At 44.6% G+C, this 21,517-nt stretch overlaps 1 long non-coding RNA gene across 2 annotated transcripts in view; it reads right to left on the bottom strand.

Moving 5' to 3' along the window:
* Positions 1-21,517, bottom strand: part of LOC123330459 — a 32,926-nt gene that overhangs the window by 3,230 nt on the left and 8,179 nt on the right. The window lies entirely within an intron of this gene.

Genomic DNA, 21,517 nt, shown 5'->3' with positions numbered 1-21,517 from the left:
CAGAAAATGAAATTAACAGCCCAGTTTTCACAAATGGACAAAGCGCTTGTGCTGGCAACTCACAAAGAACCATAAATGGCCCATCAATAACCACGGGTTCCACCAGCAACTGAAGAAATGCAAATTAAATCAACAGAGAGACATTTTCTAGCCTCCATTTTCAGATGATAGCATCAGGCCCCAGTGTTGGTAAGATTGTAGGAAAATGTGGCTTTATACCACACTGCTGGTATGATGTAAAATTTCTGTTGATTTAGGGTCAAATTGGCAGCATCTATTCGCTTGTGCGGAGAAGGCAATGGCACCCCACTCCAGTACTCTTGCCTAGAAAATCCCATGCATGGAGGAGCCTGGTAGGCTGCAGTCCATGGGGTCGCGAAGAGTCAGACACGACTGAGCGACTTCACTTTGACTTTTCACTTTCATGCATTGGAGAGGGAAATGGCAACCCACTCCAGTGTTCTTGCCTGGAGAATCCCAGGGACGGGGAGCCTGGTGGGCTGCCGTCTATGGGGTCGCACAGAGTCAGACACGACTGAAGCAATGTAGCAGCAGCCCTTGTGACGCAGCTGGTAAAGAATCTGCCTGCGGGAGACCTGGGTTCGATCCCTGGGTTGGGACGATCCCCTGGAGAAGGGGAAGGCTACCCACTCCAGTATTCTGGCCTGGAAAATTCCATGGACTATGTAGTCCGTGGGATTGCAAAGACTCGGACACAACTGAGCGACTTTCACTTTCATCAAGGCTTTCTAAGCATTGAGTATCTATGAATTTGTCTTAAGGAAATAATGATAAATGTGCTCAAGAAGCTTTGAGAATGTTCAGTGCTTGCTGCTTATAAAGTGAACTGGATTCAACCCAATGCAAAAAAGGGGGTCATTTACATAAATTATGACATGTTCACACTGTGAAAAACTTCATATATTTACACAGCAGTAGAAAAATGTTTACTGATATAGAACATGCTCTCAATTCATTGTTAGGTGAAAAAACAGCTTAAATAAAAAACTACCTACAGTAAATGCATTTTGGTAAAAAATTAAAAGTACATTTTCAGAAAGGAAAAATATTTAGAATCTTACACTCCCCCCACCCCCCATCCCATTTTTAACACTGGTTCTCTTCGAGGAGTAGAAATAGGGATAATTCTTATTTTCTTTTGACTTAAAAAAATATTTTCTAACTTCTTTGTAATTTTATAGGCATCACGTTTATTTTTTCTTAAATGAAAGTAAGTTATGATGACTAGTAGAAATTAGCACTGGGTAGGCATGGCTGAAATACTTCTCTTTTTTCTAAAAGATTTTTTTGACGTGGACCATTTTTAAAGTCTTTATTGAATGTGTTACACCATTGCTTTTGTTTTATGTCTTTTTTTTTGGCCCTGAGCCATGTGGGATCTTAGTTCCCAGACCAGGGGTTGAACCTGCACCCCCTGCATTGGAAGGCAGAGTCTTGACCACTGAATGGCCACTGGACGGCCAAGGAGGTCCCCAAATACTTCTTTTTGATATACTTTTTCAAAAAGTGGTAATAAAGGGCTATTTCAAGTTTTTTTTTTTTTTTTTGGGAGTCTTCTAGTCTTCTTAAAAATTACAGAAGGATCCAAGTTGTACCAGCAGGCAATGTAAATTCCACCAGGGGAATTTAACTGATTACTAATTAAGCTATCTGAGGTGCTGTCTCCATGCTGCAGTCCTTATTTTGCCCCAAGTAAAACTTAACTTGCAGCGGTGGCTGCGTGGTGCTGGGACAACTGTGAGGAGATCTCCACGTCCAAGGGCAGAGAAGCCCCAGCAAGATGGGAGGAGGGGCAAAATCACATTTAGAGTCAAACCCCATGCCTGTCAGAGGGCTCAAAGGGCTCAAATATACTTTGTGTGCACCAGGACCCAGAGATCCCACACAGACTGAGACAGAACTGTGTCTGGGTGTCTCCTGAGGAGCTGCAGGTCAGCAGTGGACTGCTGCGGGGCAGGGGCTCTGGGTGCAGCAGACCTGGGTATGGCATAAGCCCTCTTGAAGGAGGTCGCCATTAACCCACCACAGAGCCATGAGAACTTACACAGGACTGGGAAATAGACTCTTGGAGGGCACAAACAGAACCCTGTGCACCAGGACCCGGGAGAAAGGAGCAGTGACCCCACGAGAGACTGTCCCGGACCTGCCTGTGGGTGTCCAGGAGTCTCCGGCGGAGGCGAGGGTTGGCAGTGGCCTGCTGCAGGGTTGGGGGGCTGTGTAGCAGTGCGTCCATGGGACCTTTTGAAGGAGGTCCTCCACCATAGTTTGGCCTCAGGTCAAATAGCAGGGAGGGAACACAGCCCCGCCCTTCAGCAGAAAATTGTGTTAAATATTTACTGAGCATGGCCCCGCCCATCAGAACAAGACCCAGTTTCTGCCTCAGTCATTCTCTCCCATCAGGAAGCTTCCATAAGCCTTTTATCCTTCTCCATCAGAGGGCAGACAGATTGAAAACCACAATCACAGAAAACTAGCCAATCTGATCAAATGGACCAAGGCTTGTCTAACACAATGAAACTATGAGCCATGCCATGTAGGGCCACCCAAGATGGATGCGTCATGGTGGAGAGTTCTGACAAAACATGGTCCCCTGGAGAAGGGAATGGCAAACCACTTCAGTATTCTTGCCTTGAGAACCCCACGAACAGTATGAAAAGGCAAAATGATAGGACACTGAAAGATGAACTCCCCAGGTCGGTAAGTGCCCAGTTGCTACTGGAGATCAATGGAGAAATAACTCCAGAAAGAATGAAGAGCTGGAGCCAAAGCAAAAACAACACCCTGTTGTAGATGTGACTGGTGATGGAAGTAAAGTCTGATGCTGTAAAGAGCAATAATGCATAGGAACCTGGAATTAGGTTCATATCAAGGTAAACTGGAAGTGATCAAACAGGAGATGGCAAGAGTGAACATCAACATTTTAGGAATCAGAGAACTAAAATGGACTGGAATGGGTGAACTTAACTCAGATGATCATTATATCTACTACTGTGGGCAAGAATCCCTTAGAAGAAATGGAGTAGCCATCATAGTTAACAAAAGAGTCCAAAATGCAGTACTTGGATGCAATCTCAAAAACGACAGAATGATCTCTGTTCGTTTCCAAGGAAAACCATTTAATGTTACAGTAATCCAAGTCTTTGCTTAGATCAATAATGCAGAAGAAGCTGAAGTTGAGTGGTTCTATGAAGACCTACAAGGCCTTCTAGACCTAACACCCAAAAAAGGTGTCCATTTCATTATAGGGGACTGGAATGCAAAAGTAGGAAGTCAAGAAATACCTGGAGTAATGGGCAAATTTGGCTGGAGTACAGAACAAAGCAGGGCAAAGGCTAATACAGTTTTGCCAAGAGAATGTACTGGTCATAGCAAACACCCTCTTCCAACAACATAAGAAAAGACTCCACACATGGACATCACCAGATGATCAATACCAAAATCAGATTGATTATATTCTTTGCAGCCAAAGATGGAGAAGCTCTATACAGTCAGCAAAAACAGGACTGGGAGCTGACTGTGGCTCAGATCATGAACTCCTTATTGCCAAATTCAGACTTAAATTGAAGAAAGAAGGGGAAACCACTAGACCATTTAGGTATGACCCTTACAATTATACAGTGGAAGTGAGAAATAGATTCAAGGGACTAGATCTGATAGACAGACAGCCTGAAGAACTATGGACAGAGGTTCATGACATTGTACGGGAGGCAGTGATCAAGACCATCCTGAAGAAAAAGAAATGCAAAAAGGCAAAGTGGTTGTCTGAGGAGGCCTTACAAACAGCTATGAAAAGAAGAGAAGCAAAAAGCAAAGGAGAAAAGGAAAGTTATACCCATTTGAATGGAGAGTTCCAAAGAATAGCAAGGAGAGATAAGAAAGGCTTCCTCAGTGATTGATGCAAAGAAATAGAGGAAAACAATAGAATGGGAAAGACTAGAGATCTCTTCAAGAAAATTAGAGATACCAAGGGAAAATTTCATGCAAAGATGGGCTCGATAAAGGACAGAAATGGTATGGACCTAACAGAAGCAGAAGATATTAAGAAGAGGTGGCAAGAATACACAGAAGAACTGTACAAAAAAGATCTTCATGACCAAGATAATCACCGTGGTGTGATCACTCACCTAGAGCCATACATCCTGAAAAGTGAAGTCAAGTTGGCCTTAGGAAGCATCACTATGAACAAAGCTAGTGGAGGTGATGGAATTCCAGTTGAGCTATTTCAAATCCTAAAAGATGATGTTATGAAAGTGCTGCACTCAATATGCCAGCAAATTTGGAAAACTCAGCAGTGGCCACAGGACTGGAAAAGGTCAGTTTTCATTCCAATCCCAAAGAAAGGCAATGCCAAAGAATGCTCAAACTGCCGCACAATTGCACTCATCTCACACGCTAGTAAAGTAATGCTCAAAATTCTCCAAGCCAGGCTTCAACAGTACATGAACTGTGAGCTTCCAGATGTTCAAGCTGTATTTAGAAAAGGCAGAGGAACCAGAGATCAATTGCCAACATCTGTTGGATCACCAAAAATGCAAGAGAGTTCCAGAAAAACATCTACCTCTGCTTTATTGACTATGCCAAAGCCTTTGACTATGTGGATCACAACATAGTGGAAATTTTTCACAATTGTGGAAAATTCTGAAAGAGATGGGAATACTAGACCACCGGACCTGCCTCCTAAGAAATCTGTATGCAGGTCAGGAAGTAACAGTTAGAACTGGACATGGAATAACAGACTGGTTCCAAACTGGGAAAGGAGTACATCAAGGCTGTATAGTGTCACACTGCTTATTTAACCTATATGCAGAGTACATCATGAGAAATGCTGGGCTGGAAGAAGCACAAGCTGGAATCAAGATTTCAGGAGAAATATCAATAACCTCAGATATGCAGATGACACCACACTTATGGAAGAAAGTGAAGAACTAAAGAGAGCCTCTTGATGAAAGTGAAACAGTAGAGTGAAAAAGTAGCTTAAAACTCAACATTCAGAAAACTAAGATCATGGCATCTGGTCCTATCACTTCATGGCAAATAGATGGGGAAACAGTGGACACAGTGAGAGACTTTATTTTGGGGGCTCCAAAATCACTTCAGATGGTGACTGTAGCCATGAAATTAAAAGACACTTGCTCCTTGAAAGAAAAGTTAGGACCAACCTAGATGGCTTATTATAAAGCAGAGACATTACTCTGCCAACAAAGTCCATCTAGTCAAGGCTATGGTTTTTCCAGTGGTCATGTATGGATGTGCGAGTTGGACTATAACTGAGCACTGAGCACTGAAAGCTGAGTGCTGAAGAATTGACACTTCTGAACTGTGGTGTTGGAGAAGACTCTTGAGAGTCCCTTGGATGGAGATCCAACCAGTCCATCCTAAAGGAAATCATTGGAAGAACTGATGTAGAAGCTGAAACTCCAATACTTTGGCCACCTGATGCGAAGGAGTGACTCATTTGAAAAGACCCTGATGCTGGAAAAGATTGAAGGCAGGAGGAGAAGGGGACGGCAGAGGATGAGATGGTTGGATGGCATCACTGACTCAATGGACATGAGTTTGAGTAAGCTCCAGGAGCTGGTGATGGACAGGGAGGCCTGGCGTGCTTCAGTCCACGGGGTCGCAAAGAGTCGGACATGACTGAGTGAACTGAACTGAACTGAATTAAGCTCCTGACACGTGAGGCTAAAAACTTATCGAGAGTTTCAGCCTTTGTCTCATCCTGAATCCCACAAAAAGCGAAGTCTTCTGCTCAGCAGAGTGTTCATTGCACAATAAAGTGAATGTAGCCCCTGAAAATATTCATGCAAATATCTTCATTAGTAAAATCATGCAATTAACCTGAAATATGTGCTAAATGAAGCAGCCAAATTGTTGCATATTTTCCCAGCTCTTAATTATAATTTTGGTAATCAATTTTTCTCCTGATTACTAAAATGCAAAAAAAAAAAACACCCCAAAAAACCAAAACAATCTTCAGCATATGCACAGATCTGAGGCTGAGCTGGAACGTGAGATAAAGCCTCAGATTGTTTTTAGCAAAGAAGGCCATTAACCTTTCCAGTTTTTGTTCAGCGCCAGCATCTCCTGCTAACGCTCATCGCTCATGATGATTGGATTTTAACAAGAGCTTTTGGGATCAAGCGTTAGCCCTTCGTGAACTGTACGTTTTGCGAGCGCCACTGTCATTAAAGGTTACCAGCACTTCCATTACTGTCTTCCTGGAGTTTATTTCTTAAATGGCTTTTGACTGCAGTGCAAAAATTTTCCCTAAGTGAAAAGGGACATCTAGGCTCACACAGCAAGGTACTCAGCCAGCCCATCCTCGTGGACACGTCTCTCGTCTTCTCTGGTCTCTTGTTTCAGCCTGCTGAGTTAGGGGCTTTGAGGGTGGGGAGACCATGCAGTATAGCATCTCCAGTGAACCCTGGGGGAGCTGCTTAGTCTTGGCAAGCCTTGATTTCTATTACCTGTAAAATGCAGGATAGAGTGAATTCACATGCCAGTGAGGATTGAGATGAGTCCAGTCTCCAGCAAATGTGGAGGCTTGATACCCTTTAACAGGTTCTCCTTGAAACAGTCCAGCTTCTAAAACTGAACAGGAAGTTATCACCTCCAGAGAGGACAGGCCACGCCAGGTGGGTATGTGATCTTTCTAGCAAGGTGCTAATTTTGACCTCTTGACCTTAGAGTTCCTCCCAAGATGTTGAGATACCTAATGCTCAGTCATGGAAGTAGTGCTGGGAAAAACACATACATGATGCAGAGAGAAAAAAGCCCAGGAAGGCAGGGCCTGGGAAGGCAGGCTGTGCCACACACGAGGATGTCCTGTAAGGGGCGCCTGTTGTTTATGGCAGAGATGCTGTGGATTTGGGTATCTATCCTGAAAGTTTTCTAGATACATCAGTACATGACAGTGATTTTCTGCCAGATGGAAGTAAAAGTAATGTGAGGAAGGGACGCTGCTTTCTAAACGGCTCAAAGACACTCTATAGGCTGCTGCGTGGGGCGAGCCCTCTGCTGATGACTCCGGAGGAAACACAGGGAGCAGAGGGAAACTCAGGCTCAGGGTCCCTTGGAGGAGACGTGATTGGGAAGTTACAGAGGAGCCTGACCAGGGAGGGCTTCTTCCAGGCAACAGGCCAGGGAGTTACATTTAGATTTGCCATGAGCCCGTGGAGTCTGTCCCAGGGAAAACACGAAGGCCTGAAGTACCATGTTTGTGCTTGGGTGTCTTCCTCAGTTTGTACAGAGCTGGGGGATGGGCTGCATGGGGTGGGGGGGGCCTCAGCAGTGGCCGTGGAGCTCCGGTAGGGTCAGCAGTGAAGATTCTACCCCCGCTGCAGGGCTGGAGGCCATCTGGGGCACCTCCTGGGGACATGGTGTCTGCTGCAGAAGAATACTGGGGATGTGAAGCCCTGTGATGGGTCTCTAGCAAGCAGTGTTGTGGAATTTCTATGTCTTTCGAAGAAATATGAGTGAACCAGAGAGAACTCTTGAGGGTGGGGGACTCCTGTTGCTTTTTCTTGGAAGCTTTGCATCTGTGACTGCAGGAGGTTCTGTCTTGTCTCGACACCTCTGAGCTCACTCCGGCTTCAGTGCCAGCTCGTCTTCTGGGGAAGGAGACCTTGCTTCTCTTTTCTTCCTCTCTGGCTGGGCCATTTCCTCTCCTGTGGCCACAGAACCCTCTCTGTGCTGATCACTCCCAAATGCATTATCTGTGCTGTAGGCTTTTAAAGCCAGATGTTTTGAGGTAGAGGACTAACTTGGAGCAAGCTAGGAGAAACGTCTTAGTTATTTGGTTTTTTAAAACGTTAATACCTTTATCATTGTATAAAATGATAATGTGGTTATATTTTCTAAAAGTTGAATAAGGTATAAAAGTGCAAAGGATGATGCCCAAGGAAAAACAACCTCAATACTCTGCTGCCCACCACCCTAGAACAACCTCCATCCTCAGTATTTGGTTTCTGCTCTACGGATGAAAAAAACAAATAATATGCTTTGTTGAAAAGGAGGGAATTTTACTACATGTAGTATTTGTAATGAGAAGGCATTTGACTTTACTTAGATTTGATACTAACGAAATCTGAAGTTGAACTAAAGAAACTGCCACCATTTGGAGACACACACACAGTTAAGAGAAACAAGTTCACTTTCCCTTTAAACCTAAGAAAAAATGATGATAAAAACCAGAGAAGCTGAAGTCATCAACTTTTTCTAAGTCTCCATATTTTAACTCTAGATGGTATTTACTGACTCTGGCATGAAAAAAACCAAAACTGGTCCATTTATTTTTCCTTCCTACTCCCCTCCCGAATAGCCCCAGAAAATCATTTTTAAAAAGGAAACTGAGTTTTATGGTAGTTGATTAACAAATATTTATGTCATATAAATCCTCAAAACTTAACTACTACCTGAATTTAAAATGTTGAAAATCTGGGGAATAAAATGAATTAGATAATTAGAATTATGACACTTCAATTAATTAATCTGTTTTGTCTTCTCAACTTTGTTTTAGAGCTGAAATCCAAGAAGACAAGAACACAATTCATGGCTTTGAAGATTTTTTGCCTTCTGGTTTTGCCTCAGGAGAAAGAAGAACTTAATACGACTGGAAAAATTAAGATTTCAGTTGTACACGATAGAGATAAACTAAAGAATCCCATAGAGTTCAAATTATTGTCTGTGCTCCCAGATGGCATTTTATATCTGTGGTTGAGGGAAGGAGAAATATCAACCTTGCTAATAAGTAAGATAACCAGTTTGAGTGTAATTTCCTGAAATGTATTAATGGATAGTTTGGTTTTCTAAAGCAGTCAGGGGACCTGAATCTGAAATTTGGATGTTCTTTTACAATCCATTGAAAAGACATGACAAGTTGTTCTAAAGCGATTAGAAGATTACATCTGATCACATTTCTCTCTCTAAGCACACAGTCTATGAAATTAAGGCAATTAAGAAGAGATCATTGTTGTTGTAACTTGATCCTCCCACTCCCTAGAATTAATCTGTCCAATAGAATTAAAGAGTTGCTTCCCTTCTGCCTCTCATTTGTTCATTCATTCATCAATTCTTTCCTTTGTCCATGAACTCATTCATTCATTCATTCGATAAATACTAATTGGGAATTTACTAGTGCCAGCCCCTGCTAGGCGTGAAAGGAACAATGACAAATGTAGCAGTCAGTGTGTGCTAGGTAACAAGCCACACTATTATTTAGTACTGAAACTCAGTCTGTGTGTATGTTAGTCACTCAGTCGTGTCTGACTCTTTGCAACCTCACGGACTGTAGCCCGCCAGGCTCCTTTGTCTGTAGAATTCTCTAGGCAAGAATACTGGAGTGGCTTGTCATTCCCTTCTCCAGAAACTCAGCTTAAGATATTTTAAAAAGGAATGCTTTCTACACTGCTGGCGGGAATGTAAATTGATGCAGCCACTATAGAGAATGGTGTCAGATCAGATCAGTAGCTCAGTCATGTCCGACTCTTTGCGACCCCATGAATCGCAGCACGCCAGGCCTCCCTGTCCATCACCAACTCCCGGAGTTCACTCAGACTCACGTCCATCGAGTCAGTGATGCCATCCAGCCATCTCATCCTCTGTCGTCCCCTTCTCCTCCTGCCCCCAATCCCTTCCAGCATCAGAGTCTTTTCCAATGAGTCAACTCTTCGCATGAGGTGGCCAAAGTACTAGAGTTTCAGCTTTAGCATCATTCCTTGCAAAGAAATCCCAGGGCTGATCTCCTTCAGAATGGACTGGTTGGATCTCCTTGCAGTCCAAGGGACTCTCAAGAGTCTTCTCCAACACCACAGTTCAAAAGCATCAATTCTTCGGCGCTCAGCCTTCTTCACAGTCCAACTCTCACATGCATACATGACCACAGGAAAAACCATAGCCTTGACTATACGGACCTTTGTTGGCAAAGTAATGTCTCTGCTTTTGAATATGCTATCTAGAATGGTATAGAGGTTCCTTAAAAAACTAAAAATAGAGTTAACATATGATCCTGAAATCCCACTTCTGGGCATGCATGCAGAGTAAACTATACTTTGAAAAGATACACGCACCCTGATGTTCACAGCAGCACTATTTATAATAGCCACGACAAGGAAACAACCTCAGCGTCTATCACAGATGAATGAAGATGTCTCACACACACACACACACACACAATATACTACTACTCAGCTGTGAAAAAGAATGAAATCATGCCACTTGCAGCAACATGGATGGGCCTAGAGATGATCATACTAAGTGAAGGAAGTCAGACAAAGACAAATATCATTTAATATAGCTTATATGTAGAATCTGAGAAAGAAGCTACAGATGAACTTATTTACAAAACGTGAATAGACCCATAGACATAGAAAAAAAACTTAAATGGTTACCAAAGGGGAAGGTTGGTGGGGAGGGATAAACCAGGAGTTTGGGATTAGTATATACACACACTATAGATAAAATAGATCATCAAAAAGGACCTATGTATAGCACAGGAAACTCTACTCAATATTTTGTAATAACCTATAAGGGAAAAAAAATTTGAAAAAGAGTATATATGTTCTTTTGTAGATATATATAAAGTTATATATGCACACAACTGAATCTCTGTGCCATGTGCCTGACACTAACACGACACTGTAAATCAACTGCTGCTGCTGCTGCTGCTAAGTCGCTTCAGTCGTGTCCGACTCTGTGTGACCCCATAGATGGCAGCACACCAGGCTCCCCCGTCCCTGGGATTCTCCAGGCAAGAACACTGGAGTGGGTTGCCATTTCCTCCTCCAATGCATGAAAGTGAAAAGTGGAAGTGAAGTTGCTCAGTTGTGTCCAACTCCTAGCCACCCCATGGACTGCAGCCCACCAGGCTCCTCCGTCCATGGGATTCTCCAGGCAAGAGTACTGGAGTGGGTTGCCATTGCCTTCTCTGTCTATACGTCAATAAAAAAATAGAGGAAAGATATTTAATTCTCACAACCACCTTATGACACAGAGTATGAGCCCCATTTTTAACGTCAATACACAGAGGCACAAAGTTACATTGTGTGACTCTCAGGCTCTAGGGGAGATAGACATTGAATAAATGAACCATGTGTGAAGTCTACGTGGTCTGTACGCAAGTCTGCTTTCACTATTTTCTGCAGGTTAGGTATTTCTTAGTTGAACCTAACTGCCTATGGAATGGTTGGATGATCATGCTGAGTTTGAAGAGAGATGGTACGCGGTACCGTCAGAGCACAGGCCACAGAGTGACCTGCCCCATGCTGGGGTTGATGTGGGGCAAGTTTTTCTTTAGTCTAATGTCTAGAAATGAAGTTGTTACATTGCAAACACTTTAAAACCTCCTGTGACAGTATCTTCCAATAAAGCTGTACCAGTCTGTATCCTTATCAACGTATTATGAGCGTATCCACTCTTTTGCATAAAGGCATATTGGCATAAATCATTAATCATGAAAACATTTAACAAATTAAAAAATCAAAATAACCCCTGAACAATACCACAGCAGAAACAAAACAAAACACAACTAAAACCCCGATTTATGTTGGTTGAGTCAGTGTGACTTTGAATTGCCCTAATTTTCATGTAGTCCTTATCAAGTGTATAGTGGCCGAGTTGATGAGACGCTAGCTCACATTTCAGGAGGAATTTGCTTTGGGAAATTGTGCAGTTTTCTTTAAAAGTTTGTGGATAAATTGAGGGTTAAACTGCTTCCAAATGAAATTTAAGGTTTATAGCAACACGTATGGCTCTGAAGGCTATCAAAGTAACAGCTCAGAGCCATTTCAAAGTGCTTACACGGCTCATATCAGAATCAGAGCATATACGAACAGGGAACCCATGGTTTCTCTAGGGCTCACTCATTATAGAACTTCTTTTGGGATAATAACACACACTGGCAGGCCATCTTCCCTTCTGAGCAGAGTAAATGTGATAATACTTTATACTTGTATTCATTCATCAAGAAAGGATGGTCATATCCACATTGATAAATGTAGGCTTTATGATTTCAAAAGTTGTTTATGAAAAGAAGGACTCAGCAGGAAATGCAGATGTGAAACCATGTGAAATCTGACTGGGCTTCTGACTGGGGCTGGTTTAATAAAAGCCATTATGTTTTTCTTTATACCTAGACATTTATATTTTAAATTTAATCAAACTGAAGTCTTATGCGGCATAATTTTATTAAACATGGAGCTGACTGAATTCAATGTTTTTTTTTTTCCTTTAAAAATTATTCCAAATTGGACTCAATTGATTCTAAGTGCTCATGAATGGAATGTTTGGTGAAGTCATTGGTGGGGATAGAAAACACCCCCAGTGAATGAGGTCCTTATTCTTATGGAATTTCATGCTATGTCACTAACAGAGAATGCGACCGCCCCTCTTAGAAGGCTCACATTCATAAGAGAACAGTGTGTTCTGTGGTTTTGAGGTGTGATTACTATGAAACTGAGTTTAGGAAAACCATCATATAGTACTGAATCCATATAAAGAACTTCTCTCTTGCACCAAGCTATCCAGTCCACAGGAAACTCCTATCGATTGCATCTCTGATAACCTGATTCATCCAGTTCTCTAAGTATGCTCTGCCCAGTTCAGGACCACTGCCTGCGCCCGTGGAGCCTCCCAAGGCTCTTCCAGCATCCTCTGCTGGGAGCAAGCTCCGCCCGTGGCAAAGGTCATGAGGATGGAGGCTTGGCATACGCAAAGGCGGGATCGAGCCTCAGGAGTTCCCCTGGAAATTCTCGAGCATCTACCCCCCAAACCAGAGTCTGCCTACTTTCTGCTTTGTGCTTTCACCTACACCTCTGACTTTATGGGGGGCTGTCCCCCACTACCTCTCTCTGAAAAAAGAGTTAGCTTACAGCTCCAGTTAATAATTCCTGGGTGTGACAGTGTTTCAACCTACAAACTCCTTTGGAAGTCCTCTAGCCTGCCTGAATAGGTTTTTCCGGCCACATGTGATTGCTCAGAGCCTCCCAACTGTGAGAGGCATGAGATGTTCTAAACTGTCTAAATACAGATTCCTTTGAGCAGTTAAAAGATTGATTAGAAATTGTATTGGTGAAGGGATTTTCACTTGTTGGTCCAATGTTTGCTGCTAAGTTTCCATATCCCTTACCTGCTGTGTCCCTGGCAGAGTATTGATTAATATAATTGGTGTAAGTAGTAGCTTTAATGTTTGTAAACTTGGACCCTTGAGTTAATTCTTTTTCTTGTTATAGCCTACCACACCTTTGCTCTGTAGGAATGCAACTTTGTCTAATGCTTTTGGAGGGTGGCTCCTGACCAATCACCTTTAGAGAAAAATAAGTTTTCTGAAGAAAGGGTCTTAAAATGTTAACAGGCCTCCGGGCCAGAAGATGATGCAAATCACCTAAGCTTTTGCATATGATAAGTTTGCAGGAAGAAAGCCTGGCTTGCTGCATGACTCTACCCCTTCCCCCATTATCCTCTATGCATAACTTAAGGTATAAAAAGTACTTTGGAAAATAAAGTGCGGGCCTTGTTCACCGAAACTTGGTCTCCCCATGTCGTTCTTTCTCTTGCCTTCTGGCTGAGTTATTCAGCCTCTTTTCTTCACTGAATTTCCTCACTGAGCTATCCTCATTCTATTACTCTTTATATCCTTAATTAACGTTTAATTAAGCAGTTGTTTCCTGATCCTCGCCGACGCCGTCCCCGCTTCGAATTCCCTGGATCCACCGGGGCTGGATCCCGGCAATCCTCTCCAGCCCTGGGTGGCGGATGGAGTTTGGTACCAATCCAGCAATCATTGCCCTCCTCGCTAAGAAGACCCAACAAACTAGGGAGAAGGTGACCCCCAACTCCAACCTATGGGGAGATTCTGGTTCATCCCAGCCAAGCAGGGTAGCCCTGATGTCACTGCAGTGAATAGCTCAATGGGCCATGAGGACAGTTTTCTTGTGGCTAAAAAAAACAAAACTAACTGGAGGTGTTGATATCCTTTCCTTTGGATATTGATGTACTCGGATGTCATGCCTGGAAGGAAGGCCCCCATCGAGCCCCCAGCCCCAGGATGAGGCCAGCACGTGGCGGGGTGGGGGGGCTGGGGCTCACTTTCTGTGACCATCTTTCCTCACTCCTTTGCCCTGTCCAACTCCTTCAGCTCCTGTAAAATCTTCTTCCCCCCACCACACGTGTACTTTCTTAATAGCTTTAGTTTCTCAGACTTGCCTTGCTTTGATGAACTTGACAGTTTTGAGGAACCCCAGTTGGGTATTTTGTAGCTGTTCCCCTTTGGGAATCTGTTTGATGCTATTTTCATGCTGGGTTTGGTGATGGGTTTTGAAGACCAAGACTCCCAGAGGTAAAGTGTCTTTCTCATCACATCCTGTCAAGGAAGGGTCCATGCCATCGACACGATTTATCCCTGCAGAGGCTGACCTGGATCTGTTTGGTTTTCCCCACCGTACAGTGCTCTTTGGAAGGTCCCTCTGTGCGGACCGCACTTAAGGAGTGAGGGCTTGTTCCTCCAGAGGGTTGTTTCAGGGAAGGCTTGGCAGGGCTGTCAGGGAGACCCCCCGCCAGGGTCACCCATGGAGTCCTGTGTTCCCCAGGAGTGGACCAGGCTCAGCGTCTCTGCCACACTCTGTCACCGTCTGGGCTCAGCCCGCGACCGGCATGGCCTCAGTACAGATGTGGCAATGGCTTTCAGAACGTGGCAGCTGGGACTGTAGGGCAGCTCCCTCCCTGCAGTCAGAGATCTTCGGGATACCTCCTCATGGACACCCGGGCCACAGGGAGAAGCCACATGTAAGCGCTTCACTGACAGTCCCAGCCGAGTTCCCAGCCACTAGCGCCAACCACCAGCCATGTGAGAGATGAGGCCACCGGCCTCTCCGTGAAGGCCTGGGCATCCTGGAGCAGCGACAGGCTCTTCCTGCTGTGCCCTGTCCAATTTCCTGACCCACAGAGTTTTCAGGCGTTAAAAAAGGGGTTGTTTCTCGCCACTCGGTTTTGGGATGACGCGTCATGCAGTACCGGTAACTGGAACGCTGCCCACCCTCACTTCCATGAGGGCAGCCTGTCCTTATAATGAGCCTCCCTGCTTTACCGATGTGGCTGTGATGGCTTCAGGGGCGCCCACCCCGAGGAGTCGCTCAAGACCCTCCCTGGCCTGTGGTATAAGCAGTCGCTGGCGCCACTGGTGAGAGGTGTTGTAAAGAACATTCTGCTTCTGACAGCGGCAAAACCCACAACTACACAGCCACCCAGAGCTCTCCCAAGCCTGGGGCTCCGTGCTCCTGCACCCGGGCTGTGGATGTCTCTGCTTGATGAAAGTGCTTTATGAGTCACCCTTGACAGCGCGTTCATTTGAAGGGCTGCGGTGCGCACAGCAGGAAGGGAGGAGAGAGCCACTCAGTGCCCCTGGGGCAAGCCTACAACCCACCTGGCTCACGGGAAGGCTCAGCCTCTTCTGAGCAGCGCAAATTGAAATGGGGAGGCCAATCCTTTGACTCAGAGAGGCCTCTGGCAAGGTCGTGAGAGCTGCAATTTTCTGCTTATAAAAGGAAATTGAAGCATGATTTTGCGCAAACAAGATTTGCTGATCTCTAATGCATCCCAGAGTGTTTATTCACCACCTTTTGGAAAATTAGAATTTATGTTTAAACAAAAGATTTTCTTCTCATAATCTATTTATGGCTGACATTGTGAAAGTCATTTCATAACACAACTCAAAGAGCGAGAAGCAGAAAGTGAGGGGAAAGGGTAGAAGGATGACGAGGGTCACAGACATGAGAGAGGAGTAATTACTGGGTTTTAGCAACCCCCTTTATGCAAGCATTGACCCGGGGAGGGAGGCAGGAAAGAGAGATGAAGGGGCGGACGGGGAGGGCAGAGGCCACTGCTGGGATCCCCTGGGCATTCGTCCCAGCCCTTCTTCATAAAGGCATTCTGAGTCCATTCCATGTCTACCCTGATCTCAAAGCAGACACCCCTCAGGAGAACTGCTCCCACTGAGGGCTCCAGGATGGGTCTGTACCACCCAAGGGCACTGAGGGGAAGGGGAGTGTGGATGGAAATTCTGGAGTCAGCTGGCTTGGGCTAAAACCTCAACTTTTCCACTTAAAAGCTATGCAGGATTCACCAAGTAAGCTAACTTCTCTGGACCTGAGTTTCCTCTTCTGTAATGATTGCTGCTGCTGCTGCTAAGTTGCTTCAGTTGTGTCCAACTCTGTGCGACCCCATAGACGGCAGCCCACCAGGCTCCTCTGTTCATGGGATTCTCCAGGCAAGAACACTGGAGTGGGTTGCCATTTCCTCCTCCAATGCATGAAAGTGAAAAGTCAAAGTGAAGTTGCTCAGTCGTGTCTGACTCCTAGCGACCCCCTGGACTGCAGCCCACCAGGCTCCTCCGTCCATGGGATTTTCCAGGCAAGAGTACTGGAGTGGGGTGCCATTGCCTTCTCTGTAAGATTAGACCCTCCTTATAGGGCCGTAAGAGGACTGAGTTAGCACTTATGATGATGCCTGGCACCGAGCGTTTCACTAAATAAATAAAGCCCATCTCATTTGCTTCACCAGTATTCGGCTCAGGAATAGACGTGACTGTCTCCAGCCAAACATACAGGAGATAAAACTGACCCCCTCCCTTCTTGCTATGTGAGAAAACCCCTGACTCCATCTGTCTAACCGAGCATCAGGGGCCTGACAGTCAACCACTGAGGCCTTCCTAAGAAAAGGACTTCACCATCAGTGCCTCAGTCAACAGCTGGCCATGAGTTTTCAGCAGGCCTCCTGCACACCTGGAAACTTGGTGAAGTGGAAAAAACAAAAGCTGCAACTTACTCTCAAGTGCAGTGACATTCTCAGCTTACTGCAACCCTTCACAAAGCTGGTGCAACGAGGTATTTGGTGGTGGTGGTTTAGTTGCTAAGTCATGTTCGACTCTTGCGATCCCACGGACTGTAGCCTGCCAGGCTCATCTGTCCATGGGATTTCCCAGACAAGAATACTGAAGTGGGTTGCCATTTCCTTTTTCAGGAAATCTTCCCAACCCAGGAATCAAACCTTGGTCTCCTGCAATGCAGGCAGATGATTTACCAACTGAGCTATGAGGGAAGCCTTGGTATTTGGTAGACACTCTCAGCTATAGATGGGCACTTGCCATCTGCCTCACAACGATGAAGTCACAAGCTGTGGTGCTCACTGACCCTCAACGATCCCTGAAAGGAGTTCAGGGTGGAGACTGGGTATGGGGCACTCTGTGCTCTGGGAAAAATTGGTAGAACAGGCCTTCAGATGGCTAAAAATTTTTGGGAAAAGGTTATATGAGCCAAATTCTTGTATCTCCTCATATCTGGAAAAACCACTAAAATCATAAATGTGACAACTGCTTCTCGTGACTAGCAGTAACCCTCAGGAGACTAGTGGCAAACTTCTGCAAAAATGCGTGCTTGCCTGCATGTCCTAGCGTGGGAAAGAAGGTGCTCTGCCCCTGCCGATTATGGGATGGTGAAGGTATACCAAATAAGATTCTAGACACTCATTAAGTCTTCCACCTGCGGCAGGAAAGTATGAGGTGGCACAGCCGTGCAGGGCTTAACAAAGCAAGCATCTTCTTAAACGACCAAAAAGGCATCTGTTGCAATCTGGCTGCAGAAACACAGAAGCTGGGAAGGCATACGTCTGGGAGCAGGAGATTCACGATGGAAGACCTAGCTCTGTGGTTTGGGGCGGGTCGCTTAACCTCACTGTGCCTCCATTCCCCCTCTTTAGAGTGGTCATGGGGTCCAGACGACCTGTAGCACCCTCTGTGCCTCTGGAATACCACCCCTGCTCCTCCTCACCTCCGACTTTCAACAGTTTTGCCCGGTTCATCTATTTATTATAACATATTTATTTATTAATGTTTTGGAGGCAGAAAAGGCATAGAAACTAGAGTTTGTCTCTGAGGGGCAAACTCATGTTTTTTGTATGGGTTCAAGAAAACACAATGCAGTGGAAAGTTTTATCATAGAAAAAGAAAAAAAAAAGATTTTCTTTATCCTATTTGTAACAGATATTTTCTCATATTTAGCAACAAGATAAAGTGAGAATGTGGGCTGACTGCAGGGTCAGGAAATCTGGCTCGTAATAGCCATGTGATGTTGGGCAAGTTTATTCACTTATTCAGTGAATACATATATTCATAGGCTTGGGCCAGGCAATGGCCAAGACACTGGAAAGTCAGTTGTGAGCAAAATGGTGAGTTCCTGCCATCCTGGTGCTTACAGGCTAGAGAGAGAAAGATGCTAATCAGATAACCACAGATATACCTGCACACCATGAGAGGAGCTCTGAAAGGAAGGATGGGTCACTATGATGAAAGTGATAAGGCAAGATCTGCAAGATTTGAGAAGGTCTCCCTGAGGAGTGATGCTGAGCCGAGACATAGTAGATGTAGATGACAGGAAAGGAGTGGAGTGGAGGGACAGCATTTCAGGGAAAGAACCAGCACGTGCAAAGGCCCTGGGGTGGAAAGGAAGCCAGCACAGCCTAGAACTAGCTCGGGGCGTCATTTACTCTTCTGCTTAGAAACAAGTGAAGATATAAACATGCCTCTAGGGCACTGTGAAGATCAAATGAAATGCCCTGTGAGGAAGTGCCCATCAAGTGCGTCCTCTTTCCAGTCTTGAGAAAACCAGGCAGGGAGGACCCTGAAGTTCTCATCCCAGGGATGGAGGCCAAGGGGAATTGGGTTATAGATCCCAGGAAAGCGATTTCTTCATGCTGCCTCTTTATTGCATGTGGGTCACGTGTCTTTGCCTTTAATCTGTTTATTGCTCTGGTCTCATGGTGAAGGTCACGGCCAGGCCTTATTTCTTAGGGCATTGTCTGCTTTAAGTCACACAGACTCCTGGCCCTACATTCCTGCAGATAGTTCTATCCAACTTTGGAACGTGCCCCAGCTCCTGGGGTCTTAGCTGTGCAACGCTGCCCTCTGCTGGCCACAGCTAGCGGTCTGCGGCTGCTCTAAGGTGGGGGCTGGACACCAGGCTCATCTTTCAATTTGTGTGAGTGGAGCTGGGTCTCCATTCACAATGGCTGGTCAGCCTGCGTCCCTTCCTCTCTTCTCTGTGCTTCCCTTCACCCACCAAATGGGTACATGACACCCTGCCCCCCAGCACTGCCTGTCCATGATCTTACTGGGATGTGCACAGCACAGAGTCAGGAGCTTGGAGGTGGTCAAGTGACTTCCCCATGGTCTTCAGTGATGAGCCTGGGCCAGTTCGTGGCCTGTAACCTTGAACAGGGCTTTGTGCTTAGGAGTCCCCCCCTCCCCTTAGAAATTATTAATAGATTTTGAATAAAGGACCCACATTTCATTTAGCGCTGTTATGAGGCCAGTCCTTCAGTGGGAGTTGGGCTTCATTCCAAACCCAGGGCCCTATCACCTTCCCCAGCCTTCTTTCTAAATCACACATCTGTCACCTCCCTGTTTAGCCCCCCAAGACAACACCTCATACCTGTAGGATGAAGCATGTCATCTCTCAGTGCAGAGATTCTTAATGCTGCCGTGCACACCCGGAGAAGGGAAAGTGATGGAGGGTCACTGATGCCCTGGGCAATCTGCCCAGAGCAATAAAGTCAGAATTCTGCAGGCCAGACCCCAGCATTGCCTGGTGCAAAAGTGTTCCAGATGATCCTAACAATCAGGCAGGCTGGAACGCCATGGTGGAGGCCCTGACATAGTTTCTGGTGTTCAGTGGGTATTAACTAAATGTCCTCCAATTTTTTTTAGAGCCATGAACTGAATTGTGAACAAGAAGAGAAACACTTCGGGCTCCATGCTTGCATCAGAATATGGTAATAAACATGTTTCAATGCTATTCTCTCAAATCATCCCACCCTTGCCCTCTCCCACAGAGTCCAAAAGACTGTTCTTCATATCTGTGTCTCTTTTGCTGTCTCGCATATAAGGTCATTGTTACCATCTTTCTAAATTCCATGTATATGCATTAATATACTGTATTGGTGCTTTTCTTTCTGGCTTACTCCATTCTGTATAGTAGGCTACAGTTTCATCCACCTCATTAGAACTGATTCAAATACATTATTTTTAATAGCTGAGTAATATTCCATTGTGTATATGTACCACAGCTTTCTTATCCATTCGTCTGCTGATGGACACCTAGGTTGCTTCCATGTCCTAGTTATTATAAACAGTGCTGTGACGAACACTGGGGTACACGTGTCTCTTTCAACTCTGGTTTCCTCAGTGTGTATGCCCAGCAGTGGGATTGCTGGGTCGTATGGCAGTTCTATTTCCAGTTTTTTAAGGAATCTCCACACTGTTCTCCATAGTGGCTGTACTAGTTTGCATTCCCACCAACAGTGTAAGAGGGTTCCCTCTTCTCCACACCCTCTCTAGCATTTATTGTTTGTAGACTTTTTGATAGCAGCCATTCTGACTTGTGTGAGATGGTACCTCATTGTGGTTTTGATTTGCATTTCTCTGATAATGAGTGATATTGAGCATCTTTTCACATGTTTGTTAGCCATCTGTATGTCTTCTTTGGAGAAATGTCTTTTTAGTTTTTTGGCCCATTTTTTGATTGGGTTGTTTATTTTTCTGGTATTGAGCGGCATGAGCTGCTTGTATATTTTTGAGCTTCTTTGTCATTTGCTTCATTTGCTATTATTTTCTCCCATTCTGAAGGCTGTCTTTTCACCCTGCTTATAGTTTCCTTCGTCGTGCAGAAGCTTTTAAGTTTAATTAGGTCCCATTTGTTTATTTTTGCTTTGAAATCCTTGCAACCACCATTCAAACTGGTGGTTGACCAGTTTTCCCAGCACCACTTGTTAAAGAGATTATCTTTTCTCCATTGTATATTCTTGCCTCCTTTGTCAAAGATAAGGTGTCCATAGGTGCATGGATTTACCTCTGGGCTTTCTGTTTTGTTCCATTGATCTATATTTCTGTCTTTGTGCCAGTACCATACTGTCTTGATGACTATAGCTTTGTAGTATAATCTGAAGTCAGGCAGGTTGATTCCTCCAGTTCCATTCTTCTTTCTCAAGATGCTTTGACTATTCGAGGTTTTTTGTATTTCCATACAAATTGTGAAATTATTTGTTCTAGTTCTCTGAAAAATACCATTGGTAACTTGATAGGGATTGCACTGAATGTATAGGTTGCTTTGGGTAGTATACTCATTTTCACTATATTGATTCTTCTGATCCATGAACATGGTATATTTCTCCATCTATTTGTGTCATCTTTGATTTCTTTCATCAGCGTTTTATAGTTTTCTATATATAGGTCTTTTGCTTCTTTAGGTAGACTTATTCCTAAGTATTTTATTCTTTTCATCGCAATGGTGAATGGAATTGTTTACTTAATTTCTCTGTTTTCTCACTGTTAGTGTATAGGAATGCAAGGAATTTCTGTGTGTTAATTTTATATCCTGCAACCTTACTATATTCATTGATTAGCTCTAGTAATTTTCTGGTGGTGTCTTTAGGGTTTTCTATGTAAAGGATCATG

The sequence above is a fragment of the Bubalus bubalis genome, chromosome 18 (genome assembly GCF_019923935.1).
Source record: "Bubalus bubalis isolate 160015118507 breed Murrah chromosome 18, NDDB_SH_1, whole genome shotgun sequence".
Lineage (NCBI taxonomy): Eukaryota > Metazoa > Chordata > Mammalia > Artiodactyla > Bovidae > Bubalus > Bubalus bubalis.
The sequence above is the reverse complement of the archived record's forward strand: the minus strand, read 5'-3'. Positions and strand labels throughout refer to the sequence as shown.